This window comes from Bubalus kerabau, chromosome 11, assembly GCF_029407905.1.
Source record: "Bubalus kerabau isolate K-KA32 ecotype Philippines breed swamp buffalo chromosome 11, PCC_UOA_SB_1v2, whole genome shotgun sequence".
In the NCBI taxonomy this organism is placed as follows: domain Eukaryota; kingdom Metazoa; phylum Chordata; class Mammalia; order Artiodactyla; family Bovidae; genus Bubalus; species Bubalus kerabau.
Genome location: NC_073634.1, coordinates 83,654,666 through 83,667,776, shown reverse-complemented (window position 1 = coordinate 83,667,776; position 13,111 = coordinate 83,654,666). Strand labels below are relative to the sequence as shown.

Genomic DNA, 13,111 nt, shown 5'->3' with positions numbered 1-13,111 from the left:
CGGAGGTGCGGGCGGGGCCTTCTGGACCACACGCCGCCTTCGCCGGGGTTCTAGGTTTGTTCCGAGGCATCTCCTTCCGAACCCCTCGACCATCCTTCGAGAAGGGGGCTGACTCGTCTTCCTTCCGCTCAGTGCACACGTCCGCCAGCTCTTCTGACTTGGTAAGTGGAGAAACGGAGCGTGTAAAACAATCTTGAAGACACTGTGCACGAGTCTTAAGGCAGCGGGGCTGGTGGTAAACAGGCAGGACCTGGGGCTGCTTCCTTCGCACTTGTTTTAAAACAAGTTGGGGGCCGCAGTCTTTGGGAAGAAAATTCTGGCAAATTCGCAGAGCTTTGCTTGCGGGCGGAGAGGCGTTGCGGGAGCCGCCGGGGCCGCAGAGGAGGTCACCGGTCTCCCGCAGGGTCAAGGTGCACTCATCCCCGGAGGGCGCGCAGGTGGGAGGCGCGGGGCGCGCTCCTGCTGCTCCCGCCTGGACCCGGCGCGCCGCCCCGGGGGTGACTCTGCACTTGGGTCCGGGCGGGGGCGCGCGCCCCGCGGGGCCGCCTCTCGGTCCATCCAACAGTCCGCTCGTCGCGCGGCCTGAGTCCCGCAGCCGGCGATCGCCAGCGGTACCGCGCCGCGCCCCGGGCCCGGAGCGCCGACTGTGAGCCTGAAGCCAGGCGGCGAGCGGAGCTGCGACCAATGGGGTGGCGGCCGAGCGGGGGGCCCCGCCCCGCCCCGCCCCGCCGGCGGCTCCCGGGCGCCGCGCTCCTGCCGGACTGGACGGACAGACCGACCGACGCGGGCCACCGGGCTCTCCTCGCCGCCGGCGCGGCGGGCGCGGGGCCGCGCGGGGACGCCTGATCTCTGCAGCGCGGGCGGGTGGCCGCGCGGAGCGGAACCAGCCAAAGGCGCCGGGACGCCTGCAGGTACATGCTTGTGTCCCCTCCTCCCCGCGCGCTCCGGAGACTTCTCCGTGCGACCCTGCAACTTTCCCCATCATCCCGCCGTGGCCCAGGTCACGAGTGCACGACCCCCGCAAACCTACACCTGCAGGGGACTTGGAGTCCTGCCGGGCGCGCCTATCTCCGGCGCGCTCCATCCTCCGGTCCCCGGAGCCCGTCGTCGCTGGAGCCCTAAGGATCCGCCTGTTGCGCGAGCCGCCGGCAGCCTAGACAGTGTCTGGGTCCCTTGGAAAGCCGCAGGGAGGGTGTCTAGAATCCATTCTTGGGCGCCGGGTGGGGGACGGATGGAGACGGGAGAATCGAGGAGCGGCTGAAAGGCGGCACTTCGCGGAGGGGCAGCCCTGGGGCGTTTCCTTAGCCTGGAAGCCGTTCCTTCTCTTCCTAGAGAAGAGGAGGAGGCGCTTTCCGGACGGCCGTAAGTGCTTCCCTGGCCGCCTGCTCCGCCTTCTTCCCTGTCACTCTTCCCTCCCCTTTGCCCCGCAGCAGTGCAGGGCGCCCCGCGACAGTTGCTGGGATGAGCGCACCCCGGGCGCAGGGTGCTGGCTTCGGTGCCGCGCTGCGCCCGGGGACCGCCGGCGCGCTCCGGCTAGGAGCCGCTTGGGGCTGGCAGGGCCCGGCCCGTGTCAGGTCGCCCGCCGAATGTGCGTCTGGATCAGTGGTCGTGATGGGAGTGGGTACTTCGGGGTCGCAAACTTCCATTTCCCGCGCTCGGCTGCTTGGCTGCCCGACTTCTCGAGGTGAATCGGCTGGCGAGCGAGCCAGATCGGCTGGCAGGGGCCGCGGCGAGCCGGGCTGGGCGCCTTTCGCATTGCAGGGATCATTTTGAACAACCTCTCCCCCCCCACCCCCACGCACCCCCGCCTCCCCCCCCCCCCCCCCCAACCCCGCGCGCTTCTCCTGCTCTGCCTCTTGTGGTCTCTTTTGGGAAAGGAGCACCCTTTGCGCCATTGGTGTCTGAGCGTCTCGGCTAGGGACCCTGAGACGGTAGCCTAGCTTTGGGAACCCAGGACAGGGGTGGAGGGCAACAGAGAAGCACCTCTACACGCCAGAATGACCCTAGAAGTCCTGGTTTGAGGCTGGGGCCTGGAGGGGGTGTTTCTCATCGCCCTCTGACTTGATTTTTGTCTTTCACCTCACACGCCCCCAGAGTAGGGCAGGTGAGAAAAACCAGATCAGAAACCTTCCCATCCCTTTTCATGTATTTGCTTAAGGGATTTGCATAAGCATTCACTTAGAACTGGGTAAGTTACCCCTTTTTGCTCCCCTTTCTGACTACTTGCAAATACCTGCCCAGGTAAACAGAATGCAAGCATTTTCCTGAGCACCTGCCCTCTTGCTAAAGGCAGATGCACTAGTCCTCTCTGCACATGTCTCAGGCTGAGAGAGGGTGGCATTGATTCTGTGGTTGAACTGGCTGTACTAGGTAGGTCTCACTCTTTACCCGGGTGGTAAACTGCTTAAGGACATTGATTCACTCAGTATGTGTTTACAACCAGACCACGGGGGTTGGACCAGGCCTTGGTCATATGCAGTAAGGTGAAGTTTCTGCTCCCAGTTTTTTTTTTTTTTTTTTCATTTCTCACCAGATTCCTTTCTTCTCCTGTTCTAATATTAAATTAGTCATTTCAAAACTAGGAATGATTAGTATTGGGGTAGGGAGAAGATGGTCATGAAGTACTCAGAAACTCGGAATCCAGAGCTTGCTGTGAATATTTTAAGGAGACTTGCAGAATCTGTTTTGCCTCTGTCTTGTGTCTGAGCCATCATTACCTGGAAAATCAGCCTGAACAAGAAAAGCCCTTAATAAATGCAGCAAAGCCAAGGTTTTCCTGGTCGAGTATGTGAGAGCAAATGGGGAGGTTGGAAGCAATCTTCGTTCTGTTCAGAAGTATTAAAATATTAAAAAGTTAACGCTCTGACACTTGAGCTTGTCAGCAAAGCACCAGCTAAGTTTTTTCTTCTTCCTTATTACTTTAAAGAAAGAGAGGGAAGAGTGGGCACTTCAGCCACCTCTTGTGTGTTCAGTGAATTTTGCCGGTCACTGTCATCCTTCAGAGACTGCCTCCCTGTTCTACCAGAGTTCTCCATCTGCCCTGTGTCTGGCGTTTGGGGCTGGGATGTGTGTCAGCTCCAAGAGAGCAGGCATCACAAGGGTTTTCCTCCTCCTCTTTTTTTTTTTTTTTTTTTTTGGCCATGCCTCGAGGCATGCGGGATCTTCATTCTCCAGTTCCCCAGATTAGGGATGGAACCCAGGCCCGCTGCAGTGGAAGTGTGGAGTCTTAACCACTGGACTGCCAGAGAAGTCCTCTTCTTTATCCTCCTGCAATGTGGGAGACCTGGGTTTGATCCCTAGGTTGGGAAGATCCCCTGGAAAAGGGAAAGGCTACCCACTCCAGTATTCTGGCCTGGACAATTCCCTGGACTGTATAGTCCATGGGGTCACAGAGAATCGGACACGACTGAGCGACATTCACTTTTTATCACAATATCTATCTATATAAACAATAGCATTATGGGCTGGATACCATACGCCAGCTACTCTGCTTGGCACTTTTCCAGGCATTATCTCATTTAATCCTCAAAACACTCCCATTGGGAAGTGAAGCTTCCTTTCTTGGTCATAGAGTGTCTGTGGGAGCCAGCAATACACAGAGCCCATGCAGGGCGCTCTGAGCTGATGGGAGACCGCAGGATGGGGCTGGACCCAAGGTCTCACTAGCAGGCAAGAACAGCTACCCAGGGGGGTTGGAGGCAGAGGGAAGGGTGGGCGTGCTTACAGTCCCTGCTGATCAGGTGTCAAGAAGGTAGATCTGCCCAAGTACCACTTGTGTGAAAAACCTACTAAGACTGGGGGCCTGATTTCTACCTGCTCATGGCTCCTAGACTTACTTTGCTTCTCATTTAGCTGTGAGGATCTTGCTGCTGGACATTATTGTTACCCTAAACGAGGCACTATGTTGAAAGCTCTTGATGCATTAACTCATTTCATCCTGATGACAACCTTAGGAGATAGGCTGTTTTAACACCCCATTTTTTATGTTATTGGCTTAAAACAACAGAAAAAAATATTCTTCTACAGTTCTGGAGGCTAGCAGACCCAAATCAAGTTTGCCCACAGGCAAGGGGAAAGACTGTTCTTGTCCTAGTCCAGTTTTGGGTGGCTCCAGGCATCCCTTGGCTTATTGCTACATAACTCTGATCTCTGCCCCCATGAATCACCCTATTGTAGATGAGAAAAAAGAGACAACTGAGTATCATGTGCAAAGTCACATAATGAAGATAATGGGAAGCTAGAATTCTGTCCCTTGCAGTCTGGCTGTGGAGCTGGAGCCACTGCTCGATTCCTTTTTGTGTATCCCTGTAGCCCTGACCCTGTGCACTGCGCTTAGTAGGACTCAGGCTGGGCTTGTTTGATGGTGACCTGGAGAGGTGGCTTGCTGTTACGAAGCAACTTTTTGGTTGCTTCTCCCCTTGAAACTCCCCATCTCCCCATCCCCATTCTCCCCATCTCCCCTTGAAAAGAAACTTGAAAACTATGCTAGAAAAATATTCTTTTTTCTTTGGCCAATATTATCCTCTCTCCAGTGGAACTCTGCCCAGCTGGTTGGGAAAAAGGGAAACAGACCATAAAGGTCATGGGGTAGGTAAACATTATGGTTATTTCCAGAAAGGATGTTTATTATCAGTGAGAAATCCAGGAAAATCACAGGACAGTGCACTTTCTGTCAAATCCATTAAAAAAGCCAGCCAGTAACCAACTCACAAAAAATTATTGTGTGATTACCTGATGCTGGAAAAGATTGAAGGCAAAAGGAGAAGAGAACAGCAGAGGGTGAGATGGTGAGATAGCATCACTGACTCAATGAATGTGAATTTGATCAAACTATCTCTGTGAGATAGTGGAGGACGGAGGAGCATGGCAAGCTACAGTCCATTGGTTCACAAAGAATCACTAAGTACATAACTTAGTGACTAAACAACAACAACCACCACCTTGTGTCCAGTACTGCAGGCACTAAGGACAGGCAGAATCTAAGATACATTCTGCAAGCTTGAACTTACAGCGGACTTGGAGACTCAAGATTAGCACGCATAAGACAGAACCACACAAGATGCTAAATATGAGTCCTGATAAAAATCACACTTTGTCATCTTTGTCTAGCCTATTGCAGTTTGCAGAAACCTCACAAGGTTATCTCATTTCAGTTCTCACAGTAATCGAGTACAATAAGTGACAGGCTGAGGGGAGGTTAGGAAGTCCAAGTTGCAGATGAAAAAAATAAGGCAAAGTGAGTGAGACTTGGATTTGGCCATTTCTAGGAAATGGCATCCCAGTCCAGTATTCTTGCCCGGGAAATCTCATGGACAGAGAAGCCTGGAAGGCTACAGCCCATGGGGCTGCAAAGAATTGGACATTCCTGAGCTAGCAACACACACAGGAGTCTTCTGACTCCAGGTCCATCATTTTTGTGTCTCACAAGGAGAGCACTGGATGGGGAGGGTCCTTGGAGGTGGTGGAATTTGAATTTCATCCTGAAGCTGGATTTTGGCTGTTACTCTTGGCTAGCTAGAATGCTTAGTTGGGGCAGGGGAGAAGATGAAAGTACCTTTTACTGTTTTATTTTTGCATTCAGTGACCTGGTAGGTGAAACTTGGAGAGAAATCACAATTGTGATGAACACAACAAAAATATTTGGAGTGTGCAGTCAAATGTAGAAGCTGATTTAGAAAAAGTCCATCCTTATCTTCCTTCATCATTTCTTAAGATCAGCCTTTGCAACTTTGTGACATACATCTATGGGCTATAAAAGTTAACTCCTCTTGCTAAGCTCTAAGTAATTCCTAGATTAGTTTGTAGTATTTTTTTGTTTGCAGACAAGGGAGTCTTGCTCTCTTTGGGATCCTGCAGAGCCTTGCATGATGTTTGTTATTTTTTTCAAAAGTTTTCCCAGCACATTTCTGCTTACATCCTATTGGCTAGAATTGTGTAAGAGGCAGAGAAAGAAAGCAGCTTTTTATTAAAAAATTAAATATAATTATTAAGCTTTTTAATTGTTGTATAGTTGATTAACAATGTTGTGTTAGTTTCAGGTGTACAGCAAAGTGATTCCGTTATACATATATATGTATCTATTCTTTTTTAAAAAATTCTTTTCCCGTTTAGGTTGTTACATAATATTGAGCAAAGTTCCTTCCTGCACCATGGTTTGTTTGGAGTAGATACCTTATAAAATTGTCTTTAATTGCACACGTGTTGGATGATAATGACCCAAGACCTCCTTTTAGCCAGTAACACTATAGATAAGCAATTCGCTCCAGTGTTCTTGCCTGGAGAATCTCATGGACAGAGCAGCCCGGTGGGCTACAGTCCGTGGGATCCCAAAGAGTTGGAAACAACTGAAGTGACTTAGCATTATAGCTAAGCAGTTAGTCCTGATAGCAGCTGGCTTCAGTGTGCTTGCTGAAGTCCCCAACAAATGAAGCATCCTGCTGATGTCCTGAGCAGATCACCTGAGCCAGCTGAGCACCCAGCAGATGCTCACCCACTTTGACTTAATGATTAGCTTCTGTGGTCGTGTATATATCCTCTTTACATATACAAATTGGCACAAGCATTTATTCAACAAGTATTTGAGTATCTACCCTGAGTTATGTACTAGGCTGGGGCTGGTGAGGAGACAGATGTTAAACAAATGAATGCAAACACTTAAGTAGTGGCAAGAGTTCTAAAGAATTGCATCTGGGAGAGTAGCAGGGATGGGGGTGCGGGTGCTCGTTTAGGTGGGGGAGCTGGGAAGACCTTACTGAGGAAGAGACTTTTCTTTGAGAGGTGAAGAGGAGTTTATTACATTGAAAAGGCAGAGAGAGAGAGATTTCCAGGCTGCAGAGAGTGTGAAGATTCTAAGACAGGAATAAACCTGGACAGTTGGAGGAACTCTAGGAGAATCGGCCAAGGTGCTGGGAGGAGTTCAGAGAGGAAGGCAGGGGCCAGGTCACGCTGTGCACTTAGGGCCAAGTTCAGGATCTCAAGAGCTTATCACCAGGGCTCTGGGGAGGAGTTCATGGATTTGTGGCAGGGAAGTGTCAGGAGCCAGTTTATGTTTCTAGAAGATCAGCTGTGAAGGCTGTGAAAATGAGAGTAGAGACGAAGAGATTGGAGAGGTTCTGGCATGGCCATTGGGAGGCTAGATAGAGGCATGTTGGAGAGGTGAGACCTCAAGCCAGCTGGGACTGAGTGAGAATGAGTACGGAGTGAGGAAGTGGAGATCCTACAGGTGTAGGCCAGTTATCTAAGGGAACAAACACAGGTGAGGGCAGGGGAGGTTTGGCGTCTACGTCTGTCCCTCTGTCCGTGTGGAAGGCAACTGTGGCCGAGGTTAGGGAGCTGAGACCAGCTCCTCGGTAAACCAACACACACCCATCTCTGAATGGGGAGTTATACAATACTAACACTTCTAGAAGATTAGACATTCCTCTGGCTTTGTCTCCAGTCGCTGAGTAAGTTTGAATGTGTTACTTGTCCTTCCCTGCTTTTTCTCCCCACAACCTGGCAATTTTATGATTAAAAAAATAGATGATCTTTCTACAAATATTCTTCTTCCATAGAGTCATTTAGATGTGTTAATTTGGATCATTTTTATAAATTGAATTAGGAGAACTATGAGTGGGTATGTGGGAACATGTGTGGTGAGATTCTAAGCATTTGGTCTTTGATGATCACCAGCAAGCTGCTTTCAAACTGACTTAAATGGAAAGACATCCGTGATCAGCGTGCTGCCGGGGAGATGCGGAGCCTCTCCCAAGATGTATGGGGGCGAGGCCTGATGGGGAGCGTCAGGCATGGCTAGAAGCCAGCTTTCTGCATCTCAGTGGAATCCTTCTTTACCGGGTCTTCCTCATCACATGGGACTGTTCCTCTGTACCCACGGGGATCCCGTTAAAAGATACAAGAGAGTGACATATGGTCTATCATCTGGGAACCCACGTGTAGCAGAATATGCTGGCCTGAAGATCAACAAGGAACATCACAGGGAGCCTGATGGAGTCTTGAAGAAATGATGGACTACCCACTGACCAATCAATCGTTGAAGGGAAATGACAGCATAAACGGACCATGGAATTGAAAATTACTCCAAAGATCAGTGAAGAGGCATCTGCCTCTTGAAGGCTGCTTTCAGTAGTGCTGACTTATATCCTGACAAATCATTAGTGTGTTCAGATAAAAGAATGCCAGCAGACTAACATTTTGGGCTTGAACATGTTTGCATTTTTTTTTTTTTTTTTGCTTTCATTCTTCTGTCATCTTGTTTGGCTTTCCTAAGTCCTGATTGGCCTGCCAAGGTGAACCTAAAATCATGTACTTGGGCTTCCCTAGTGGCTCAGATGGTAAAGACTCTGCCTGCAATGCAGGAGACCCCAGTTCCATTCCTGGGTTGGGAAGATCCTCTGGAGAAGGGAGGGGCTACCCATTCCTGTATTCTCTCATGGACAGAGGAGCCTGGTGGACTACAGTCCATGGGGTCGCAGAGTCGGACATAACTGAGTGGCTAACAGTTAACACTTACGGTTTACTTAAGATAACAAATTTATTGGCTAAAGAGATGGGAGAACTCCAGGGCTAAAGACTGTAGTTTGCATATTTTTTGAGGTCAATAAATCATACCTTCTGGATAGTGTTTTTCTTGTGGGTTCTTAAGATCCCAGTTTTCTAAGTGTGGTACCTTCATGAGGGGGTGTCATGAGAATCCACCTGCCAATGCAGGAGATGCAGGGTCGATTCCCTGGAGAAGGAAATGACAATCCATTCCAGTATTCTAGCCTGGAGAATTCCATGGACACAGGAGCCTGGTGGGCAACAGTTCACGGGGTCGCAGAGAGTAAGACACAACTGAGCGACTGAACAGCACCACCTCATGAGGACCCTGCCCACCCTCCTCCTATTGGTGATTAGCTCTTGCCTGGCTAAGATTTAGCCCTTTGGCTCTTTCAGGGTTGAACCTTCTTGGTGAAGCTTGTCTCCTCATCCCTAAATGTGTAAATACAAAGTGTCATCATGTAAAAGTGTTTATCTATCTTTCTATCTTTGAGGAAGTATAAAAGGTATCAGTATCCTCATACCTTCTCATCACCTCCTGAAATCACACATCCTACGGTGTAGGCGCTCCGGATATGCAAAAATAGGAATCTCATGAAAGTTCATATGGTGCCTGAGAGCTTTACCTTTAAGCTGTTTCCCCAAGCTTCTGGATCTAATTAGAAATCAAATGTCAGCGTGGTGCCTCCTTTTGGTGATGAGCCCTGAATTCCCTTCTTCCAGCTCCTCCAGGCTTAAAATGTGGAAGCTGCAGCACACTTTGCCTTCTCATCTCATGTCTTTTATTCGAGGCTTTGAAGTAGAGAGTATCCAGTAGGATGTACAGTTATGTAAGGGGACCCTCACAGCTCCTGAGTTAGCTTTTAGTTGCTTTTTTACCAGTTGCTTCTCTCACCCACATCAGCAGGTAAGAGCACAACAGCAAACCCTTCATTTATAAGTTAGTATCAGCAACTTGGAAATAATCCCCACTTAAATGCTATTTCTGTTGCAGGGCGGGGCAGTGTTCCCTCCCTGTTATTTTTTGTTTGTTTGTTTGTTTGTTTTTTAAATTTTATTTTATTTTTAAACTTTACATAACTGTATTAGTTTTGCCAAATATCAAAATGAATCTGCCACAGGTATACATGTGTTCCCCTCCCTGTTATTTGACCTGAGGTCAAACTATGGTGGAGCTAAGGAAGATAATGGGGACCTCCTTCAAAAGTTCCCATGCACACACGGCTGCACTCAGGGCCCCCGACCCTGCACCAGGCCACCACCCACCCATGCCTCTGCCTTAGACTCCTGGACACTCACGGGGAAGTCTGGGCCAGTCTCTCATGGGGTCACTGCTCCTTTCTCTGGGTTCTGGTGCCCCCAAGGTTCTATTTGTACCCTCCAAGAGTCTGTTTCCCCAGTCCTGTGTAAGTTCTGGTGGCTCTATGGTGGGTTAATGGCAATCTCCTCCAAGAGGGCTTATCCCATACTCAGGTCTACTGCACCCAAAGCCCCTATCCCCACAGCAGTCCACTGCTGACCTGTACCTCTTCAGGAGACACCCAAACAAACAAACAAAATAACAGTTCTGTTTCAGTCTCTGTGGAAGCTGGAATCAAGATTGCCAGGAGAAATATCAATAGCCTCACATATGCAGATAACACTACCCTTATGGCAAGAAAGTGAAGAAGAACTAAAGAGTGTCTTGTGCTCAGTCGCTTCAGTCATGTCTGACTCTTGCGATCCCATGGACTGTAGCCCACTAGGCTCCTCTGTCCATGGGATTCTCCAGGCAAGAATACTGGAGTGTGTTACCATGCCCAGCTCCAGGGGATCTTCCTGACTCAGGGATCGAACCCAGATCTCTTAAGGCTCCTGCATTGCAGGCAGATTTTTTACTGCTGAGCCACCTGGGAAGCCCGTAGAGCCTCTTGATGAAAGTGAAAGAGGAGGAGAGTGAAAAAGTTGGCTTAAAACTCAACATTCAAAAAACAAAGATTATGGCATCTGGTCCCATCACTTCATGGCACATAGATGGGGAAACAGTGGAAACAGTGACAAACTTAATTTTTTTTTTGGTTTCCAAAATTTCTGCAGATGGTGACTGCAGCCATGAAATTAAAAGATGCTTGCTCCTTGGAAGAAAAGCTATGACCAACTTAGACAGCTTATTAAAAAGCAGAGACATTACTTTATCAACAAAGGTCCGTCTAGTCAAAGCTATGGTTTTTCCAGTAGTCACATATGGATGTGAGAGTTGGACTATAAAGAAAGCTGAGTGCCGAAGAATTGATGCTTTTGAACTGTGGTGCTGGAGAAGACTCTTGAGAGTCCCTTGAACTGCAAAGAAACCCAACCAGTCCATCCTAAAGGAAATCAGTCCTGAATATTCATTGGAAGGACTGATGCTGAAGCTGAAGGAAGCTCCAATACTTTGGCCGCCTGATGCAAAGAACTGATCATTTGAAAAGACCCTGGTGCTGGAAAAGATTGAAGGTGGGAGGAGAAGGGGATGACAGAGGTTGAGATGGTTGGATGGCATCACCAACTCAATGGACATGAGTCTGAGTAAACTCCAGGAGTTGGTGAAGGACAGGGAGGCCTGGAGTGCTGCAGTCCATGGGGTCGCAAAGAGTTGGACATGACTGAGCGACTGAACTGAACTGAAATGCTATTAGATGTTAGGGTAAAGTTTCAGAATGCCCCATGAAGGCAGAGTTAAATCATAAGGAGTGGAACTGGAGGTGGTTTTGAGCAGTGAACATCTGGGACTGTGTGGTGTAGATAGGAGGGGATAGAGTTGTCTCTCCTGCATACAGGGTCCTGCCCCACACACCCAACTACACAGATACACCCTACACACGCTAGAGGAGGAAGGGTCCCATTAGTGTGGGCTGATTAGCTGATTGGACAAAATAGACAGATCCACAAGAAGTACCGTATCGGGTAGAGAGTTCCAGTTTTAAGCATGAAAAGAATTCTAGAGTTTCAGATGGTGTTTGCATGTTGTTATGAATGCTTTTAATACCATTGAGCTGTATACTTCAGAATGGTTGAGAAGGTAAATTTTAGGTCATGTATATTTTACTACAATAAAAATTCAGAAAAAGAAATTGAGATTGCATTGCTGTGAAATTGCATTTTCAAATGTTTTGGTCTCAGGACCTGTATATGCTTAAAAGGTTTTGTTTTGTGAAAGTCACTTAGTCGTGTCAAACTCTTTGCAACCCCATGGACTATATAATCCATGGAATTCTTCAGGCTACAATACCAGGGAGGGTAGCTCTTCCCTTCTCCAGGGCAGCTTCCCAACCCAGGGATCAAATCTATGTCTCCCGCATTGCAGGCAGATTCTTTTCAAGCTGAGCCACCAGGGAAGCCCAAGAATACTGGAGTGGGTAGCCTATCCCTTTTCCAGGGGATTTTCTCAACCTGGGAGTTGAACTGGGGTCTCCTGCATTGCAGGCAGATTCTTTACCAACTTAGTTACCAGGTAATGTTTATATTAGAAATGAAAATACATTTCAAATTAATCATTAATCCATTTAAACTAACGATAATCTCATACCATGTTAACACAAATGGCATATTTTTATGAAAAATAACTATCTTTTTTTAAACAAAATGATTATAAGTGACATTGTTTTACACTTTTACAAATTTATTTGTCTAGGTTAATAGAACACAATGGAATGCTTAGATTTGCTTCTCTACTAAGTCTGTTATGTTCTCAAACAGACTGTATCCTCTAGAAAACTCCATAGGACACTTGGGAGAGAATGAGAAGGAAACAGGAAAATAACATCTTAGTTTATTATGAAAATAGTTTTGACCTCATGAGCCCTTTAAATAATCTTAGGAACCCCAGAGGTCCCTGATGACACTTTGAGAACTACTTGGCTGGCTTGTGTGCATGCTCAGCCATGTCTGACTCTTTGCAACCGCATGGACTGTATAGCCTGTCAGGCTTCTCTGTCTATGGGATTTTCCAGGCAAGAAGAATGGAGTGTGTTGCCATTTCCTCCTCCAAGGATCTTCTTGACCTAGGGATTGAACGCACATCTCCTGCATTGGCAGGTGGATTCTTTACCACTGAGCCATTGGGAGTCACTTGAGAACTACTGCTACAGAATAAATCCACAGCCAAATTAACTTTTGGTCATGTTATATGTTTTTGTCTCTTTTCATGTCATACTATCTAATTTTGGACCTTCACAATTCCCTGTATTGTTTATCTATGATTTCAGGTGAAAAAACTAGGTGGCTCCTGAAAAAGAGAAGTATCATATCATTCGTTGTTTTCAAGCGTGCATTCCTATTTACTGTGGAGTGAGGACTTCTGCTTAGGTCAGGAAGAGAGTCTGCACTGGTCCAGAGATGATGCCAAAAGCCATCCCTGGGGCTCTGTCCATGTCACTGCTGTGCTTGCCAGAGCTTGGGGTCTCTCCTTTTCTTCCTTCCTGTTCTACCCCACCTTTTCTTCCTTATATGGAGAACTTTGAAACTCAGAGAGAAGTGAGCACCCTTAGGATGTAGACTGGAGAAAGGAGAGGTGTGCAAATTAATTTTAATAAGTCAAATTGAAAACTCT

General features: G+C 48.0%; 1 protein-coding gene across 2 annotated transcripts in view; it reads left to right on the top strand.

Moving 5' to 3' along the window:
* Positions 1-755: 755 nt before the first annotated feature.
* The window catches only part of KCNS3 (potassium voltage-gated channel modifier subfamily S member 3), a 46,155-nt gene continuing 33,799 nt past the window's right edge, over positions 756-13,111 (top strand). Inside the window, exon 1 of one of the 2 annotated variants that reach the window (XM_055540879.1) lies at positions 756-911. The gene's annotated coding sequence lies outside the window, so the exon portion shown is untranslated. Of the gene's footprint in view, positions 912-7,304; positions 7,446-13,111 lie in introns of those variants that run through there. The other variant, XM_055540881.1, reaches the window with a different exon arrangement.